This window comes from Anabrus simplex, chromosome 6 (assembly GCF_040414725.1).
Source record: "Anabrus simplex isolate iqAnaSimp1 chromosome 6, ASM4041472v1, whole genome shotgun sequence".
NCBI lineage: Eukaryota > Metazoa > Arthropoda > Insecta > Orthoptera > Tettigoniidae > Anabrus > Anabrus simplex.
The window spans coordinates 95,969,025-95,991,371 of record NC_090270.1 but is presented as its reverse complement, the minus strand read 5'-3'; the positions used below and the strand labels follow the sequence as shown (position 1 = coordinate 95,991,371).

Here is a 22,347-nt window from a genome sequence, read left to right as displayed (position 1 = left end):
TAAGGTCTTCTCAAGTACTAAAAATAGCTATTTTCTAATTATTATAAACGAAAAATTGTATAACTTCAAAATTAAGACAGATATTTTAATGAAAATTTCAGCAAATGTTCCTCTAAATATGTACTAGTTCTCTGTAAAAACTCGTATGCCTGAGACCAAACGTTTATGGACAGAAATCATGTTCATGAAATAGCAGGTGTCCTTAAATTTTCGGTAGGACCTGTATTTCAATCTAAAAATATGCCGTTCTTAGCTTTTTGTTTAAGTGCATGTACTGTAGATATTATTTAGTATCTGTGTGTTTCGATTTTTTCCTCTTTTAGATGTGTCTGAAGTATATTTAGACTGTTCCATCCCCATTGTTCTTTACTAACTGTTTTAACTAATTTTGGTAGCCCATATGTAGACCATGTTTGCCAATATAGAAAATATTCATTGTATTGAAGGGACATAATTTGAAGCATAATACATCTATTTTCAACTTATTTCAACCTTATACCATACAGAAAATATGTCACAGATGTACTACACTGTGTTAAATCTAGAAAGGTATGGAAAGATTTGACTGTAGATTCCGAAATAAAAGGGGTAGCTCATATTTAGACCTTCTCGTTTACGAGATTGAGTTGAGCAGTTCGGAACTTTTGTAGGCCTAACTGCAGTTATGTGTAACCCAACATTTTCAGTAGCGTAGTTTTGCAAACATAACTTAATATCTTCTTTTTATTTCTACTCCGTAACATTGGCCGTCCAGAAGATATAAACGTTCTTGACAGATGTATATTTAATCACGTAAAAGGTGGCGTTTCGTATGTACAGCGGTCGGTAGAAGCTTCTCTTATTAAGTTTCGAAAATATATGTAATAATAATAATAATAATAATAATAATAATAATAATAATAATAATAATAATAATATGAATTTAATATCCCTTCAATGACTGTCAGTTTTGTGACACGAGAGTGGATTCATTAATCAGCGAGAAAATCTCCCGACATGCGCCTCTCCCAATAAAACTTAAGATACATACGCGAGATAAATTCCAACTGGTAGAGCTAGAATTTGATCCTGTAATAGAAGATGGTTGCCCAGTTGTACTTTATCTTAACCACCACCACCACCACCACCACCACCACCACCACCACCGACCCTGTAAGCGTGAGCACAGGTATGAGAGTTTAATCATCGACATTTTTTTTCTATTGGTTTTACGTCGCACCGACACAGATAGGTCTTATGGCGACGATGGGACAGGAAAGGGCTAGGATTGGGAAGGGAGCGGCCGTGGCCTTAATTAAGGTACAGCCCCAGCATTTGCCTGGTGTGAAAATGGGAAACCACGGAAAACCATCTTCAGGGCTGCCGACAGTGGGGTTCGAACCTACTATCTCCCGAATACTGGATACTGGCCGCACTTAATCGACTGCAGCTATCGAACTCGTAATCATCGACATTACCCAGTCGTTTCACCAGCCGAAAGAGAGAAATCGAAGGCTCACTTAGTACAAGTTTCAACGAATTGCAATTGATAACGGTATTAGCTTCAGGCCTTGCCTTTTAAACGCTGTAGTTAACAGGGAGTATTGCCTCCTGAAACAGTTCCGACAGGTTGCAGGCGGAAGTCGTCTAACCTCAAGCTACAGCTTTATGATAGTCTAATAAAACTTAAGTACAATAATTTTAAGAAACGAAAGTGGACTAACACGACATATGACGTCTTTAGCGACTAGAGAAGCACAGGTTCAGGTAAGAAATATTAAAGCATGGATTTTCCTGCGAAAGTCTGTCGAACGCTAGTGTCTACTCTTCCGCTCTTAAACGAAGTAAATTAAAAGTGTGCTTCGCCCAAGTCTGTAAGGCTTTCATCCGTGTCATACACTTGTTAAATTAAAAAGGCCCTCAGTAAGAAGTACGTTTACATTTGAAATACTGAAGCAAACATTTTGCAAAATAACGTACATTGTTGTTGTGTAATATATAAGGGGCTTGGGACATTGTGGCCAGCAGCTCTAAAAACTTGTTCAAGTGGCTGTACCTTAATTAAGGCCACGGCCGCTTCCTTCCCATTCGTTGCCATCTATGTCGGTGCGACGTAAAGCAGATTTAATAAAAAAAAAACTTGTGTGAAGTCTCTGATAATGCGTGTGAAAGTGATGCCTAACGACGTGTGTATCTGCTTAAATTTAATGTTAAGCTACAATTAGAACCTACGTTTTATCCTATGGATGTACCGCAGGATATTTAGTAACGGGAATATGCCATAGATAGGGGCTGCCTGGCCGAGGCGCTAAAGGCGTGCTCGGTTCACCCGGAAGAACGTGGCTCCGATTTCCCGTCAGAAAGTCGAAAAATTTAAGAAACGAGATTTCCGCTTCCGGAGGTGCTTACGGTCCTGAGATTTACTTAACATACACCACAAATTAGAGTACCAGGTTAATTCATGGGGGCAAAGGCGGCCGGGCGTAGAGTTAACCAAATGCCGAGGTTACGGATAGTGGGGTTCGAGCCCCACTGTCGGCAGCCCTGAATATGGTTTTCCGTGGTTTCCCATTTTCACACCAGGCAAATGCCGGGGCTGTACCTTAACTAAGGCCACGGCCGCTTCCTTCCACTTCCTAGACCTTTCCTATCCCATCGTCGCCATAAGACCTATCTGTCTCGGTGCGACGTAAAACAAATAGCAAGCACGGATAGTGGAACCCTTTACCTTCCACCCCTCCCAGGGCCTTCATGGCCTGTATGGAGGTGACTTTGCTAACACATGATACCAAGTGATCATCTCGTATTATAATCCTGGCGGTATCGCTCAGCAAAGTTGTTTGTTTTGTTTTTTAATTGTGGTTTAACGCCGCACGAACACTTTGAAGGTTTTCGGCAACGCAAGGATGGGAATGGGCTTGTGTTGTGAAGGCAGTGGCCGTGGCCTTAATTAAGGTACACCCCCAGCATTTGCCAGGTGTGAAAATCGAAAACCTCGGAAAACTATCTTCAGGGCTGCCGACGGTGGGATTTGAACCTACCATCTCCCGAATACAAGCTCACTGTTACGCGATCCTAACCGCATGGCCACCTCCCTCGGTTTCAGAATTGTTATTAGCGATAAGAGACACCATCCAAAAAAGCACTGTGGCGATTTCATTTGATAATATGACATAACATTGAACAGTTCTGCGAGTCAGATTTTCGTGCTCAACGCCCAGTTTTTCTCAGAAAAATGTTTTTGGATATTGCCGGACAGGAAAATACCCGAGTGGGTAGGTTTAATGACGTTGGAGTTTTTGTTTACAAAATTCGAAAATTTGTGCTATTTTCATGAAACTTTGTTATGAATTCAATAAATTTGTCCAGTCACTCAAAAAAAAAATGAATGCATGGTAATATACAAGTTACTCGCACGTATACTCTTCTCAGAAAAGAAATGAACCTACAGACATAATGTTTGTTGTGAGTATTCGCAGGGGTTTGCATCTACATGGGAGGTGAATTAGATTTTGATTATTATGTATTCTTTAATCCGTTTACCCTCCAGGGTTGGTTCGAGAGTGAGACATTTGGTTGCGGAATGAAAATCTGTAGGAGGACCAGTACTTCGTCCAGATGACCTCAGCTACTTTGCTGAACAGGGGCCTTGTGGGGGATGGGAAGTCTGGAAGGGGAATAGACAAGGAGCGGAGAGGCAAGCGGCCGTGACCTTGAGTTAGGTACCATCTCGGCATTTGCCTGTAGGAGAAGTGGGAAACCACGGAAAACCACTTTGAGGATGGCTGAGGAGGGAATTGAACTCCCTTCTACTCAGTTGACCTCCTGAGGCTGAGTGGACCCCGTTCCAGCCCTCGTACCACATTTCAAATTTCGTGCCAGAACCGGGAATCGTACTCGGGCCTCCCGGTGGGGGGGGGGGCACCATAGAGACGGGCCGTATATTTTGATCATGATTAAAATTAAGTCTGATACAATATTAAATGCGAGGGACATACAATACCATTGTTTATTCTTTTCCGAGCGACTATACAATGCACACTCACAATTTCTATGTCCACCTGTACAGCAGAACGTTCCTTCTCTTCTCTGTGCCGTATGAAAACTTGTCTGTGATCGCCAATGAGTCAAGATCTGCTCAATAACACTAGCCTGCAAAATAAAACTTTTTTTGTGCGGTAAAAACGAAACTAGGTGGGTTTTATGAATTTCTTAGCGCAGAATTCGAGAAAAAAATTAGTTTTGGCGAATCACGTCTGGTTTGATGGCAATTTTACAAAATATTATTTTGTTCTTACGTAAAATTGTTGATACTTAGTATTGATTAAATTTGATGTATTAATGTAAATTTCAGCTTGCAAAACGTAATCATATTTTTCATGCATTGAATACACATAAATGCTGCTTTGTAAGCAAGTAGATAGTATGTATTTTTTTAAAAATATATATTGAAATTCGTGAAACTGAAGCATAAAGCGCCTATTTAGTTTCGACTGTACAGTTGCTTCTTAATTAATATAACCGTACCTTGAATAAAAATTACATGATTAAACATACATAGTTTTGTTACTTAGATTATGTGTAGGTTAGATTCACACCTCCGTCTTTTCCCGTTTTCGGTGGAATTTCCGGGTTTTTGAAGTTCTTGAATGATCTCTAGAAGGGTCGTCTCGTGCAATCGACCAACAGTAATCGGCCATCGTATTCACATCCCAACGTTCCTGATAGCATCGTTCTGCATCTTTGAGATCCTGGTGAAACCTTTCACCTTGTTCTTCACTGACAGCTCCTAAGTTTAGAGGGAAATAATCCAGATGCGAAGCTAAGAAATGAAGCTTAAGGCTCATATTACAACCGAGTTTCTTAAACTTTACCAACATTTTCCTTACAATGTCTTTGTATTGAGGGTCCTTAATGTTGCCAAGGAATTTAGTCACTACATCTTTGAATGCGTTCCATGCCTCTTTCTCAATTTTGTTCATCGTGTCTGTGAAAATTTTATCCTTCATCTGTTTACGAATCTGTGGTCTATCAAATACACCTTCTTTGATTTTTGCATCTAATAATGAGGGAAATTTAGTGGATAAATATTGGAAGCATAGGATACTTTTATCTAATGCCTCGACATACAGTTTCATCAATCCAAATTTGATGTGCAAGGGTGGAAGTAGAATTTTTTCACGGTCAATAGGACTTACATTCAAGACATTTTTGGATTCTGGTTGTAGTTGTTGCCTTTCTGTCCAATTCACTGTATCCCAATGTTTATCCCGTGGCCTGCTATCCAATTCGCATAGGAAACAGGGAAATTTTGTATAGCCTTTTTGTTGTCCCAGCAACAATCCAATGATCTTCAAATGACCGCAAATTTGCCACCCATGCTCATGATATTTAATTTTTTCAAACACCAACTTTAAGGTCTCGTATGTTTCAGACATTTTAGTGGAGTGTGCAAGTGGACGGATGCCAGAACATTTGTATTATGAAGCAAAACAGCCTTTAAACTTATTTTGGAAGAGTCAATAAAAACACGCCAGTTACTAGGATCATACTCTTTCTCTCCCAATCGACGTAGAAGATTTGAAACATCCGTACAAAATACAAGTTCATCTTCTTGAGTATAATACTTTCGGACTGTTATTTTTGAAAGGAAACTGCTTTATCAGTCCATCATAAACATTGCATAAGGGCTGGGGCTTTTAACACGTCTGATTATTCAAGTGGTCTAAGATGAAAGACAAACTCTCAACTGGCTTGTCTTCAATCCTACATACCTCGCGGTCTATTGCGTATCTGGGGGAGTTTGTTATGAATTTACCAGGAAACCCCCAACTACAAAATGAAAAATTAGACAGCAATAAACCTACAATAAAATGCAAATAATAACAAATCAAATCACATAATTGTATTCTAAAAACAGTTGCGCGAGAACATCTCTCAACATTACATCTTACGAATTAATGCAGATACTAAAACACCGAATTGCGTCAAAACTAGACGTAATAGGAAAAAATAGCATCATTTTCGGAATCAGGGCAGCAATTTCCATAAGAATTACATATTTTCAATTTACCGCAAAATCATGTTGGCTAGTGTAATCTAGCTATGCTTCGTTCACTGCGAGATAACCAATCCCATTCACACTGACCAAATAGTCAATGACCGAGCGAGTTGGCCGTGCGGTTATGGATGCACAGCTGTGAGCTTGCATTCGGAAGATAGCGGGTTCGAGCCCCACTGTCGGCAGCCCTGAAGATCGTTTTCCGTGGTTTCCCATTTTCACACCAGGCAAATGCTGGGGATGCACCTTAATTAAGGCCACGGCCGCTTCCTTCCCACTCCTAGCCCTTTCCTATCCCATCGTCGCCATAAGACCTATCGGGGTCGGTGTGGCGTAAAAATCTTAAAAAAAGAATAAGTCAATGACTTCACTGAGGGGAGTTCAGTACGCCGCAGCACTTCTGCTCAATACCAGAGGAATTAGTGCTGTATACCAGAGGAGTTAAATCCCCCTTCCGAACTTCAATTCGTAGACTAAAATGGAAAATTCACTCATCCCGGAGAAAACCAGGTAAGTAGCCTATTTTTTCAGTCCTTTTAATGTTATCAGTAGTCTACTGAGCTCAATGCTCTCTATCTTTTGACACTGACTCATTTCGTCATCTCCGGCTCCATGGCTAAATGGTTAGCGTGCTGGCCTTTGGTCACAGGGGTCCCGGGTTCGATTCCCGGCAGGGTCGGGAATTTTAATCATCATTGGTTAATTTCCCTGGCACGGGGCTGGGTGTATGTGTTGTCTTCATCATCATTTCATACCCATCACGATGCGCAGGTCGCCTATGGGAGTCAAATCAAAAAGACCTGCACCTGGCGAGCCGAACCCGTCCTGGGATCTCCCGGCACTAAAAGCCGTACGCCATTTCATTTTTTCATTTCGTCATAATATTGAAAAAAGAAGCCAAATGTTATTTCCACATTATTTAAGAATACAAAATCGGTAAGAACCAGATAAGTTGAGTTTTCTTGATAATATTCTGAATATTGTTAATAAAAGTGGCTTCAGCAAGGTAAGTTAGTGTACTGTAGTATACTTTCTGTTGATATTATGAACGTGGACATTTTTGCCTTGTAAATTAATTATTGGTAGTGAATTTACACAACTGCTTTTTGTTAAAGAGAGCCGTTAGCCGGGCTGAGTGGCTCAGACTGTTGAGGTGCTGACCTTCTTACCCCCTCCCCCAACTTGGCAGGTTCACTCCTGAATCAGTTCGGTGATATTTGAAAGTGCTCATACGTCATCCTCGTTTCGGTAGGTTTACTGACACGATAAACTCCTGCGGGACAAAATTCCGGCACCTTGGCGTCTCCGTAAACCGTAAAAGTAGTTAGTAGGACGTAAAGCAAATAAATTATTATTATTACTTTGGTTTTCACTGGCCCACAAAGAAAATAATGCCTGTTCAATATAGGAAAGGCCACGTTTGTTCAACTCAACCGCCGTAGCCGTAATGAAACACCGTACCCCGTGAGATCTCCGAAGGTAAGCAACATTGGGCGTGGTCAAGATTTGGATGGGTTGCCACGCGCTGTTGGTTGGGGGGGGGGGCTAAGGGAATGGAGGAGCGGAAAGGAACTGGCCACCCTACCGTACGTAAACTCCGGCTCAGGCACACCCTCCGCGGAGGTTCGGACCTGCCTTCGGGCAGAATACACCGTTACCTTTATTTTCATTCAATATCCAAACTAGATACTTCATCAATATTTTGAATTAAACAAAATCGAACTAAAATCATTATCTGAAAATCTGTTTCATATAACGCAAAATGGTTTTGCAACATTTGGTGAATCGGTGATTTCGTATCGTTTAAAATAAAAATAAAACATGCTTTCTTGAGAACTACAACTTTTTTTGACTAATTTTGTTATTCCCTGGGATGAGTGAATTAAGACAAGGTTGCGTGTGTCCAGAATGTGAAAGTTATTTGTAGTGCTACGAAGTACGTCCCTTGAGCATTGTTATCACAAGAAAAGCGCCCGTAAATAAATTTTAAAAATTCTCGGCGCTTAAATAATGCAGATGTGAATATTAATTGCAAAGAAAAATTCAGTTTTACCAGGATTAAAGTAAATGATAAGAAATTCATATTTAGTGGGACAGGTTCTTATCCAAGAGTTTCAAAATGTCTTCTAGACGCAACACAACATCTGGCTTCTTACCAAGACTGATGTGGTCATCGTAGTATCCGTCAGATATCTTCTAGGCTGCTGGATTACCGTACTGTGTGGTTAGTGCGACACGTCATGCCCCTCTAACAATGTGCCAGGACGTTACCCTTGGTAGACTACCTCTGGATAGAATTTTAATAGACCATTTTGTTTTCTAAAGAACATATTTAACTTACCAAGCCTCCCCTCGTATGTCAGCTAACTCAATTGGGACGCCCGACTTGATAAAACTGTACAATCGGCCTTCACGAAGAGTTTCCAAGACCTTCACTGAGCTACCAGTAGGGTCCAATGATGATGATTCATAAGGACGTATAGTCTGCTGGTATTCCTGTCACGGCACAACACAGGAAGGTTACGTCGTGCCAATGAAACCCCACCAGTTAATATTCACGGTCAAGGTTTATAGTTGAATCAAGCCATTGTCTTTACTACATCTTCAAGCGTGGGCAATCGCTTAGCATGAACGCGAAGCCTTATGCTTCATCGAACTCAACAAGAGGCATGATAGCCGAGTGGCACGATGCACGCGGTTCGAATCTGGACCAATCTATGTGGGATGTTCGACTCGTTGGCTGAATGGTCAGCGTACTGGCCTTCGGTTCAGAGGGTCCTGGGTTCGATTCCCGGCCGGGTCGGGGTCTTTAATCTTCGTTGGTTTATTCCAGTGGCCCGCGGGCTGGGTGTTTGTGCTGTCCCCAACATCCCTGCAACTCACACACCACACATAACACTATCATCCACCACAATTTATGTTTTTATTTTGCTATTGACTTTACGTCACACTGACACAGATAGGTCTTATGGTGACGATGGGACAGGAAAGGGCTAGGACTGGGAAGGAAACGGCCGTGGCCATAATTAAGGTACAACCATCTTCAGGGCTGCCGACAGTGGGGGTCGAACCTCCTCCACCACAATAACACGCACTTACCTACACATGGCAGATGCCGCCTACCCTCATCGAAGGGTCTGCCTTACAAGGGCTGCATTCGGCTAGAAATAGCCACACGAAATTATTATTATTATGTGCGACTGTGAAATGAGAAATCACGTCACCGTGGTTCGTATTCCACGTAAAACTTGAGGTGCCGTGGCTGTGATCACGATATCAACAGTCATGCATAACTACAAGCTTACTTTTGCGTCTTACTCGACAAATCTTCAGTGCTCTCTTACATCAGTGAGTGTTGCGTTTCGAGGCTTGCAACATTGTAGCCACTAGTCTTGTGTGCTTACTGTTGTTATGAATTTTATGCAGTAACACCTGATTTACTGATGAATGCTTTATTAATTAGCTGGGAATAAGATTGAGAAGGAAGCGGTGTTGGTCATAAGAAAGATACGATCCCAGCATTTACTTGTGAGTGAAATATGGAACGGGGTGGTGGTGGTGGTGATGGTGGTGATTATTGTTTTAAGAAGAAGTACAACTAGGCAACCATCCTCTATATAACACTAATCAGAGGGAAAAAATAGAAGGGATCCGAACTTCGAAAAATGAAGATTTCGGTCAAAGAAAGACAAGGGCCACGAAGGGCGTGAAAATGAAAGACTCCCTAGCCCTCGCAAACCTAATAGCGTCGGGGTCGGAAAAGAACAAGAGTTGGCCAAGGGAGGTCGGATAGGATAGTTGAAAGTGAGGAGCCTGGCACAAGTAAGTGGAAGCAATGCCAGGACTCAGCTAAGGGCCCCGTGGTCGCCAACCCACGCTCCAAAGTTTAGAGCCCCTGGGGCTATGGAACGGGGAGGAACTTATTCTCAAGAATTATTGACAGTGTAATTCTTATCCACTTTTCTCTTGACTATGTAGGAGGAGGCCTTCCCGAACTGAGCTCATTGATTCGGTTCGGAATAAATGATGTTATATTTAAGAGTCCTAAGGGTAACTTAGGTTAATTCCAGTGGCCCGGGGGCTGGGTGTTTGTGCTGTCCCCAACATCCCTGCAACTCACACACCACACGTAACACTATTCTCCACCACAACAACACGCAGCTACCTACACATGGCAGATGCCGCCCGCCCTCATCGGAGGGTCTGCCTTACAAGGGCTGCACTCGGCTAGAAATAGCCACACGAAATTATTATACCCTGAGATGCAAAAACCAGCGGCAAGATAGCTGCATTGCAAGCGTGACCATCACAGACTGCACAAGCACTATCGTGGATCTCGGGTACGGTTGTCTAGGATCGGCCTTCCATTCAAGAAAGTGTGTCGTATTGCACGCCTCTTGTTGTGTCCACCGATCACGAATTAAATGGCGTTCTGTCGAGTTCAGCGACTTAACGTGCCTTGTCTTAACATGATTATGTTGGTAGATTGTGATGAGGTTATTATGGATGAGTAGGAAAAGAATATTGGTAAAGAAAGTGATTTAGATCTTAACCAATGACTAGGGATTCGGGAAGGGAACCTCACACTCTTGACTTCAAATAGACAGAAGAATAAGAATAAGGGAAAAAAGGAAGGGAAAGTCTATTAAAACGGGAAGTAAGAAATACTTTGCAGTAGATTGTTGTTGTTGTTGTTGTTGCCTTCGCTGTCGTTCTATGTAAAGTCCTTGGGACTATTTGATAATTGTTCCGTGCATGTAATGTGTGTGTAGGGCTATGTATGATTCAAGTCCGAATAATAAACTAAAGTCTTAGCTAAAAATGGATTTTATTAAGCCTGAAAAATATCACGGTGTCGAGACAGAGAAAAGAAAAGAAAAATAGCATTTGACCAATGAATGTCAGACAGAGGGGAGTACTTTGTTGCTTTAATGATGTTGTTGTTGTTTATCTACCCCTGCGCCCTGTTTTGATACCTGCCGGGGATGATGTGAGATAAATTTATATGGCATGTTTTTACGGCCGGATGCCCTTCCTGATACTAACCTCAGCTGTGGACCTAATGAAGATGAGTGAAATTCGATAATGGGGAGAAAGGAATCGAATATGGCCCATTAACAGGAACTGTCCCGGCATTTTCCTGGAAGTGAGAATGGGAAACCACAGAAAACCATTCTCAGGACAGCCAATGGTGGGGTTCGAATCCACTCGTTTCCCGAATGCAGGGCTTGGCTCCATAGCCGTTGCGCATTAACACGCTTGGCCACTCCTCTCGATAATGTTTTTTTTTTTTTTTTTTTGGTGTTCGTTCTGAATTTTGATCCCAAGTTTGCTGGTTCGATCCCAGCTTAGTTCGGTGATATTTGAAGGTGTTCAAATAGGTTACGTCTCAAAACTCACGAGTCTCAAAACTCACGGGCTATAATTAGTAACAAATAGTATCAAAACTCACGACGACAAACTGGTAGCTAAAGTAAACATTCTAATGAGTCTCAAAATTCACGAATCCGGACAGCAAGCAGGTGCTTGTGATGACTGCAGGAGGGATGAGGTGCGCGGTGACTCACGCTTCCCTTCAACCCATGTTTTTCCACCGACTTAGTGCAGTCAGCCTGGTAGCAGATTGCCTATCAGTTGTTTATCTAGTCTTTTCTTAAATAATTTAAGAGCCCCTGGGGGCCCTTTTTAATCGTTTCTTACGACAGGTAGGGGATACTGTGAATGTTATTCTGCCACCCCAACCCATGGGGGAAAAATAATGGTTAATGAAAGAGACCGAGGTGTATTATTATCATAATTTTAAAAATATTTTGCTGTTGTCTTAAAGTTAATATAATGCATTTCTTACCTTTCACATAAATTTATAATACTGGCATGTGGCCTCCGGGGTGGTCTGGTGCAGGTCTTTAGAGTTGACGCCGTATAGGTGATCTGCACGTCTGTGAGGATGAAGCCCTACCGAAGATGAAGTCTAATGCTGAAGACGCCACTAACACCCAGTCCCCGAGCCATAGGAATTAACTAATGAAAGTTAAAATCTCCCACCCGACCGGAAACCGAACTCGGGACCCCTTGGACCAAAGGCCAGCATGCTAACCATTTATGCATGCAGCTGGACGATATAATATTAAAGTAGTCATATTTCCCGCTGCTAGTTAAAAGAAACTGTCAGTTGGTAGTACTGGGGCTTAGCTCCATAATGCGGCCAGAAGGCGGCATTTACTTGAATAAGGAATGTTATTTAGAGATATTAGATGTCAAGCCAGTTAATTCACTCATTTAGTTTCAACATTTGGAGATTCATTTGGAAAAAGGCATATTTCTAATTTTCGTAAGCGTTCATCTATTCGCTTATTTCAATCGGTTATCTACCAGACACATTTAAACCGAAAAAAATATCCGTGTCGCATCCTATTATTCCGCGCGATATAACTGAATGATATTTGAAACTCAATTCGATTATTTTATTTTATTATTTGTTCGATTATTTAAATAATCGGATGGAAGTTATTTGATTATTAAAAGTATTCGATTAACCCATCACTAATAGGGTGGACATTTAACCATTCAAAGAAGGACTGGCCCTGCTCGTGAGTTTTGAGACTGCCCCAGGTAGAGAACCTTGTTCTCACTAATCCTCTTCCTGGAATTCGTGAGTTTTGAGACTCGTGAGTTTTGAAACTCGTGAGTTTTGAGACGACACGGTTCAAATATGCTACCCTCGTGTCGGTAGATTTATCAGCACGTAAAAGAGCTCCTGTGGGATGGAATTGCAGCACCCCAGTATCTTCGAAAACCGTAGAAGTAGTTTATGGGTCGTAAAGCCAGTAACTTCATTATTAACTGTTAACGGTGTTCACACATGTCGTGATGTCAGAAATTTGTCTCGCAGGAGCTGCTTAACAACCCGGAAACTAACGACATGTAGTTGTTATATTTGAGTACCATTAAGAGCCATGAATCTCAGTCAATAATGAACCTTCTCGTAGGAATAAAAAGGCAGTGACTAATTGATTTCACCCCGAGGTTGGCTACAGAAGAGACATACAAGAGGAGCAAGTGTGAAAAAAACACTGTTAGATTCTATTCAGGACGTATAATCTTCACACACTACTCACAATTTGTGATAAATTTGACATATAACGTCGATTTAGAATTCACTACCGTCAGAGATACCACTGGAACCATACTCTAGCTGGGGTCTTACGAGTGATTTAGACGCCCTCTCCTTTACATCCCTACTACAACCCCTAAATATCCTCATAACTAGGGCTCGGATGTTTAAGACCTAAAAATAGCCCAAATAAGCAAGCAAATATGACCTAAAAAGTGACAAAATATGACCTCAAAAGAGACGAAATATGACGTAAAACTTACAAAATATGACTCGAAAATAGTTGGCGAGAGTGTTTTGAAGATTCCGTTTTACACTCTCGCCAACTATTCCATATGATTGATTGTTGTACTGGATTCCAATACTTGCATGAATTTCTAAGCTAGCAATTTCTAAACGAGTAATTGCTCTCGATATAATTCCAAAGTTCGATTGTATACCGTATATATGCCAGACTTTCTGACAAACAGTTGGAAAACCATTCCTGTCCAATCTTGATAGAAGAGGCAGAGTATCCCACTTGTATTAACTGCAGATGTGATACCGAGAAGCAGTTTTGTGAACACTAGTTCACATTCGGTAAGTTGAAGATGATTTTGCACAGCTACAGCTGTCGTCAAGCCGCCAAAATATGACTGAAATATGACGCTTCTACGAAAATGGCTCAAAATATGACCTTATGACAAAAAATAGCCAAAATATGCATTTATATGACAAATAAAAATCACTTAATTGTGAAGATAACCATCTGATTTGCACCAACATCCAATCAGGAAAGAAAATAGAGGCAAAGAAAAAAATATGACTTTTCCTAAACATCCGAGCCCTACTCATAACCATATGAAAAATCAGTTTACGTGTAGGAAATTCGCTAAAATATAGTTTGAGTTTTCTATCTAGAGCCAGATTATTTTCATGAAACAACCCTAGTTAGTTAATTGAGCAATTTCGAAGGTCTTAATGTTTGAAATTCTAAGAATAGTACGGCGCCAGCTGTACGAGCAAAGTAAGTCTGCTGTATCGGCGGACGGCAATGTCGTCCAGTGGAGACACGTGGCTGTAGCCTGGCAACTGAAATATTGGTTCAAATTGGTATGGTCTCTAACCTTTTAAGTGACATGAATTGTTGACAGATGAAGATTTAAGCAGCGAACGCGACAACCAGCTCACTTCCTTCTCATCACTCATCAACTATAAGAACCGCGCATTTTCTCAACGTTACATGCTATTTCTCAATAGCCAGTATCCAGTAATCAGGAGAAAGTGGGTTCGAGCCCCACTGTCGGCAGCTCTGAAGATGGTTTTCCGTGGTTTCCCATTTCCACGCCAGGCAAATGCCGGGGCTGTACCTTAATCAAGGCCACGGCCGCTTCCTTCCACTTCCTGGGACTTTCCTATCCCACCGTCGCCATAAGACATATCTGTGTCGGTGCGACGTAAAGCAAATAGCAAAAAAATTTCTCAGTAGAATGCCTTTCCGTTACAACTAACATTCAACGCTTTCCAGTTTGTTATTTTATGGATTGAGGGTTGAGATGACAGGAAGGTATACGTAATCGGAAGATAAAGGTCATCATCATCTGTTCAGGTAAATTAATTATCCACGTTACATACAAAATGCAGTCGCTGAACGCAATCATATTTACGAATTATATTAGGAAAAGAATCAAATTGATAATGGATAGTTCGGTCAGGAAATGAATAGAATATTGTTCAAAATATTTTTTCTACATTTTTGTTAAATGCATATTTTTTGGAATTCTTTTTATCTTTTTATGGGAATACGCTCTAAGAATCCCCACTTCTCCTCCAAATAATTAATATATGGGCCTACTAGTTTATAGTTTTCTCTCTAATATGCCTTCTACCCAAATACAGACGTGTATGTCAAATATTCCTGTAGTTTCGACGTGAAATTTTCACAATAACAAACACACAAAAATGAAATGGAAACTAAAATTAAGTTATATGTACGTCGTCCGAGATAAACAGAAGTGTAAACAAAAGAGTAGACATTTTTTGAACATTTCCTTTTGATATCGGCTGTACGCTTTTGTCTTTTCCATTAGATGGATCTAGTGACACACGCAGGGTATGAGAGGTAAATCTCAGTGCAGATTCCGCAATTACACAGACTACCGCACAAGCTGATTTTGGCTAGAGGTTATGCAACTGTAACCTTGCTCTCTGGAGATAATAGGTTCGAACTCCTTCGATGGTAGCCCTAAAGATGACCTTCCATGGTTCCCCATTTTCACACCAAGCGAATGCTGGGGCTGTTCCTTATTCAGGGCCACGATCGCTATCGTCCCTGTCGTAACCCTTTCCTATTTCAGCGTCGTCGAAAATCCCATGTTATACGACTAGCCAAAAGTGAAATCCTTCACAATATCTTACGTAGATGCCTGACCGAGGCGATAAAGAAGTATGCGGTTCGCCCGGAAGGACCTGGGTTTGATTCCCCATAAAGAAGTCGAAAAATAGAAAAGGGATTTCATGTGGTTCGCATAGCCTACATAAAAAATGAGCACCAAGTGTTTACGCCTCAGGACAAACGTGGCTGGGCATAGAGTTAACAGCTCTATCTCTCTTTGTGTCGAGATTATGGATTGTGGAAGCTTTTACCTTCCGTTCATCCAGACGCCTTCACGTTCTGTATGGCTTGGATTTGCTTCATCAGTACAAGTTGCATGGGCCTCTAGACTACAACACCCTAAACTCCCAAACTAAATAATAATAATAATAATAATAATAATAATAATAATAATAATAATAATAATAATAATAATAATAATAATAATAATAATAATAATAATAATAATATGACAGTAGAGCCCTGATGGGCCTTGGCCTACCAAGCGACCGCTGCTCAGCCGCATGGCTTGCAGATTACGAGGTGACGCATGGTCAGTTTGGTGAATCTTTTGGGCCGTTATGGTTGGTTTTCTAGACCAGGCATAACTATGCGAAGTTGGAGTTTTTTGTGTCTGTTGACATCGTGATCAGTCTCTGGACCCCAGGTTTCCGCAGAATCCGAAACACAGGAGCGTAACGATTCATTTCAAGAATCTCAGATGCATTGGGGAATGGGCAAACAACTTTTCTGTGACTTATGTTGTGGGCGCTTTTTAAAGAGCATCTGCAAGCTTCTTTCTTAATCTGTTTACCCTCCAGGGTTGGTTTTTCCCACGGACTCAGCGTGTGATCCCATCTCTACCGCCTCAAGGACAGTGTCCTGGAGCGTGAGACCTTGGGGTCGGGGGATACAACTGGGGATGAGGACCAGTGCCTCGCCCAGGCGGCCTCACCTGCTACGCTGAACAGGGGCCTCGTGGGGGGAAGGGATGGAGAAGGAAGAGGGAAAGAAGCGGCCGTGGCCATAAGTTTGGTACCATCCCGGCATTTGCCTAAGTGGGAAATCACAAGAAACAACATCGAGAATGGCTGAAGTGGGAATCGAACCCACCTCTACTCATTTGACTTCACGAGGCTGAGTGGAAGCGTTCCAGCTCTCGTACCTGTTTTCAAATGTCGTGGTAGAGCCGGGAATCAAACCCGGGCCTCTGGGGGTGGCAGCTAATTACGCTAACCACAGAGGCAGACAAAGACAAAGAGTACCTTACAAATTTTGGTTAGGCTTGAACCTGTTTAAAAAAAATAGAAATTGAATAATCAAAGAAAGAAAGAAAGAAAGAAAGAAAGAAAGAAAGAAAGAAAGAAAGAAAGAAAGAAAGAAAAAGAGAAACAAGAGATAAATAAGTTCTATGGGTTGTTTCTACTTACCAATAACTTATTTGTGGAGTTACCCTCGATGTTTAATAATAATAATAATAATAATAATAATAATAATAATAATAATAATAATAATAATAATTAATAATAATAATAATCACTTTTTGTTGTACTTCTGGAATTTCAAAAAAAAATTGTCGAACAGGGTGGCAAGTCGAAATGAGAAGTACTTGTTTGCGCTAATTACTAGTTTGCAATACCGTGTCTATTTTGCACTAGTATATCATTAGTAATTAGTTAATAATTCCTTGGTATCTTCTTTCATTACATGGCTGCGGGTTTTCCTTTTCCCTAATTGCCATCCGAAAATGGCAAACCAAAATGTAGGCGAAGGAATGGCAAAGGTTTTAATACAAAGGTTTAAAAAAAAAAAAAAGATTGATGTTAGATATTTAGACAGGCACAGTTCCACCTTTTGTCATTAGTACTAGCTTTCAGAGAGAACACTTCTTGATGCATCTTGCATATTTTGAGAACTCGTAATGTGTCACGTGACTTACCTCGTACAGCGAAGCGTGCAGTATCTGGCGGGAAGTGGACGAACTGCGTGCTAGGCACAAACTTTTTGGAGTTTGACTGAAGATCACCAAACGATGGGACTGGTATTAATGTCTTGTATCTACCAGTAATGGGTGCCCCCTACCACTCCTCTTCTTCTTGCCCCCTTCCAACTGCGATGACCTACAAAATGAATGACGAAGACTGGAGGACTTTCTTTAAGCCTACCCGCGCGCTCACAGTGCCTGTCGTCAACTTAACTTTCACTGCAGCTCCGAACCATTGTTGTCGCTTCTCTACCGTACGTGAGGCAGCTCCGGATGGCGGATGTGACGAACAGTGGTACTTAGTCAAATGATGCACGGAAACAGTTGTTGTTGCTTCATATAAGGCGGCGGACACAGTCCCTTGTCTTGGTGCAAATGAACTCTGATCACCTGGGTGACTGTACTAATGGTTAATTTTATTGAGGGCGCTAGCTAGGAAGTATGGATCGCGTAGCCGTGCGCTTACTTTCGGAAGATGGTAGGTTCAACCCCCACCCCCACCTCCCTCGTCGGCAGCCCTGAAGATCGTTTTCCAAGCTTTTCAGTTTTTTGGACGAGACCTTAATTAATATCACGGTCGCTTGCTTTCCGATCTTAGTTCCATCCTTTTCCGTTAAGTTACTGACAAGGAAAGGTATTTTTAAAAATAATTGAGTCGTTAGCATTATTTCCATTTGGAGGTCCTTGGAGGAGTGGCAGCTAATAATGTTATTGGATTTATGTCCCACTAACTACTTTTTAACGGTTTTCGTAGACGCCGATGTGCCGGAATTTAGTCCCGCAGGAGTTCTTTTACGTGCCAGTAAATCTACCAATACGAGGCTGAGGTATTTGAGCACCTTTAAATACCGCCGGACTGAGCCAGGATCGAACCTGCCAAGTTGGGGTCAGAAGGCCAGCGCATCTGAGTCACTCAGCCCAGCAGGTTTGGAAGTTAAAGGCTTCCACTATCCGTAACCTCAGCTATAAGTGGGAGAGAATGACAAGCTCTTTGTCCCCACGAATTATCCTGGTTCTGTATAAGTAGAAATCTCGTTTCGATATTTTCCGACTTCCTGACAGAGAACCGAACCCACGTCCGTTTGGGTGAACAGAGCACATGTTTGCCGCGTCGGCTAGCTTGCCCCTATTATTCGCATTTACTTGAGCTTTATTAGACAGATAGATGGATAGATAGATAGATTAATGCCTTTAGGCTTAAGTATGGCGAAGTTAGGGCTCAAAGCCCTCTCGTACACTTGATGAATTAAAATGTTTATCTTTAAATAATAATATGACGCCTTAGAGGCAACCTGCGCGTCACCCTATCTATGATGAAATGTAATGCTGAAAAGGGCACAGACACCCAGCTCCCGTGCCTTCGGAATTAACCAATGAAGGCTAAAATCCCCGATCTGGCTGGGAATCGAACCCAGGACCCATTGAACCAAAGGCCAGCACGCTAACCATTTAGCCATGGAGCCGGAAATAATAATAATAATAATAATAATAATAATAATAATAATAATAATAATAATAATCATCATCATCATCATCATCGAACATCCTAGGCCAAAAACTCACAGCTGAACAATGCAGACTCAGAAACAAACAGGAAATCATGCAGTTCTGAGACATTAACAGTGACATTATATATTATATAATTTCGTGTGGCTATTTCTAGCCGAATGCAGCCCTTGTAAGGCAGACCGAATCCTTACCTTACAATCCCCATCTTACCTGTATGAACGATTTCATAGCCTTTCTGAACACCATGATAAAAACACCAGAGCGCTGAGCTCGACATTGCTCGCTATTCCTAAGCATAAATCCTCAACCTACAACAATTCCTTCACTGTTGTGGCCAGCCGTGAATGGAACTTCCTTCCGCAGGAGGTCAGAGGGATATCAAACCACGGAAGATTTAAAAGTATGTGTTCAAAATATCTCTATGAAACGAGCTCGTAGTGCGACAGTCTTCTTCTTCTTCTTCTTCTTCTTCTTCTTCTACTTCTACTTCTCCCCATGGTCCTTCTTCTTCTTATTATCATTATTGATTATTATTATTATTATTATTATTATTATTATTATTATTATTATTATTATTATTATTATTATTATTATTGAAATTGTAATTCGTTCTTTGTTGTATGTTAATTTCTTCGCAGGAAGCAAAATGTTAATTTATATTGTGTATTATAATAGTTATTTTTATGTACAGCAGGATAGCATAGTACAGTAGTAATTTGTTTCAGTCTCTTTTTTCTTTTATTCAGTATGTTATATACACTGACTGACAGTGACAATGCAACACCAAGGAGGAGTGGTTCGAAAGGGATGAAAGTTGGGGAAAAAACAGAGACGGCACGGACGAATAATTGATGTTTATTTCAAACCGATATGCAGGTTACACAATGCGCACGGCATCGACTCAGTAGGATGTAGGTCACCGCGAGCGGCGATGCACGCAGAAACACGTTGAGGTACAGAGTCAATAAGAGTGCGGATGGTGTCCTGAGGGATGGTTCTCCATTCTCTGTCAACCATTTGCCACAGTTGGTCGTCCGTACGAGGCTGGGGCAGAGTTTGCAAACGGCGTCCAATGAGATCTCACACGTGTTCGACTGGTGAGAGATCCGGAGAGTACGCTGGCCACGGAAGCATCTGTACACCTCGTAGAGCCTGTTGGGAGATGCGAGCAGTGTGTGGGCGGGCATTATCCTGCTGAAACAGAGCATTGGGCAGCCCCTGAAGGTACGGGAGTGCCACCGGCCGCAGCACATGCTGCACGTAGCGGTGGGCATTTAACGTGCCTTGAATACGCACTAGAGGTGACGTGGAATCATACGCAATAGCGCCCCAAACCATGATGCCGCGTTGTCTAGCGGTAGGGCGCTCCACAGTTACTGCCGGATTTGACCTTTCTCCACGCCGACGCCACACTCGTCTGCGGTGACTATCACTGACAGAACAGAAGCGTGACTCATCGGAGAACACGACGTTCCGCCATTCCCTCATCCAAGTCGCTCTAGCCCGGCACCATGCCAGGCGTGCACGTCTATGCTGTGGAGTCAATGGTAGTCTTCTGAGCGGACGCCTGGAGTGCAGGCCTCCTTCAACCAATCGACGGGAAATTGTTCTGGTCGATATTGGAACAGCCAGGGTGTCTTGCACATGCTGATAGTGGTGGTCATTTCTGCTGTTTTAGGAAAACGCCAACGAACTGTTTGTTTGTTAAAAACAACTGTTTTCCCAAACAGTTTGAATACAACAGGTCATTCGTTCATAACGAGAAAGTGAAGGACGAGTGAGTCACATGCACAAGGGGGCTGCGGGATAGGAAATGAGATATTTCACCACCTTTCAATCTAACTTGTTTCGTAATGTCTAAGCAGACAGCACAAGCTGAAGGCTGACGAAATACCTGTATGAAGGATATAGGGAAGAACGATAAGACGAGTGAAGACACCATTGTTAAGCAAAGGATATAGTCTGTAAAGACATTTACTTATCATTAGGCTATCAACTGACATTAGCGTTTTGTGATCGCGGCGGTCTGCTCATCGATACGGTTCCACACACCCGGAGTTTTTGTTAACCAGTCTGTTATTAGTGAAGTATCTATAGCAGTATTATTATTCAGTGTCTATGTTCATCATATACCATTATAAGATTATTGTTCAACGAGAACTACTTTAAAAAATAGAGGTTACAGAATGTTATAGATAACAGTGATAAATACACACACAAAAAAAACGAGAGTATTCATAAGATGCACAATATTAGGAAAACACTTAAAAATTAATTATTCATATTTACATTAAGGAACATTAATATTTCGACCTCTTTTTGTGAGAGCTTTGCATTAATTACCAATCCAATTTGGGAAAGTAGGTCTTCAATATGGCACTGATGTGATCACTATGCTACACTTTATTATTCTGTTCACATGGTACCCGTTATGAAAAATACTCAAGCACTAACTCTTCGTATTTACATTGAGGAACATCAACATTTCTACCTTTCTTGATGACAGCCTTGTTCTCCTTTCATTAATAATCAGTCCAGTTCGGGAAAAAAGTCTTTCACAGGGCACTGAAGTGGCCACTATGTTACACTTTGTTACGAATATTTGTGCTAAATTGGGATACACATGTTGGTGATTTTTCCACCAATCTAAGGGGCAATTAGATTCCCCTGCTTCATTTACACGAGGTAAAATGTCATCTTTCAAATACAAATCCAGTTCCTTGTTGGCTCGTGACAGAGGGCTGGTTTGAGGACGTTTATCTCCAATAATGTCGTTGAAAATGCTCCAAGAGCTTATTGGACAAGAGGGCTGAAATGCACCAGTTGTAGATGGAAGTGAGGAGGACGGAATGTCAATATTCTGCTTCTCGCTGGTCTGGGCGTTTCTCTCTATTAAGTCTACTACTAAATTACGCACCCTCTTTTTGACGTTATCTAGTGCCGCAGGGTCCTGAAAAACGTGGTCTTTATAGCGTGGATCTAATAAAGTGCATAAGGCAAAGGTGCTGTTGTGTTCAACGTTCTTGAACCTTTCTCCTAACCCTTTAATAAGGCTAGCAATTACGGCCCTCACTCCTTCTGTGAACTCGGCTGATTGCCCGAGTTTTTCGCAAATACCTTTCAGGCACCTGACGACCACAATCACAGAACTTCCAGTCATATATGCTTCTCCACTCAGAGAATTAGTCATTTCTTCAAACGGAGCTAGCACATTGCAAAGTTGACGACAAGCTTGCCACTCTTCGCCAGTTATTACGGGCATATGTTTATCTAGCAGAGCAATAGTGGCCCTGATAGCTTCTTCGAGTTCTACAAATCGACGCAACATATAAAAAGTTGAATTCCAG

At 41.6% G+C, this 22,347-nt stretch overlaps 1 protein-coding gene across 2 annotated transcripts in view; it reads right to left on the bottom strand.

Annotated features, from left to right (window-relative positions):
• Positions 1-22,347, bottom strand: part of LOC136875477 (clavesin-2) — a 241,549-nt gene that overhangs the window by 125,480 nt on the left and 93,722 nt on the right. The window contains exon 1 of one of the 2 annotated variants that reach the window (XM_067149024.2): positions 17,447-17,583. The exons of the other annotated variant lie outside the window; for it this stretch is intronic. The gene's annotated coding sequence lies outside the window, so the exon portion shown is untranslated. Of the gene's footprint in view, positions 1-17,446; positions 17,584-22,347 lie in introns of those variants that run through there. 2 annotated transcript variants of the gene reach the window in all.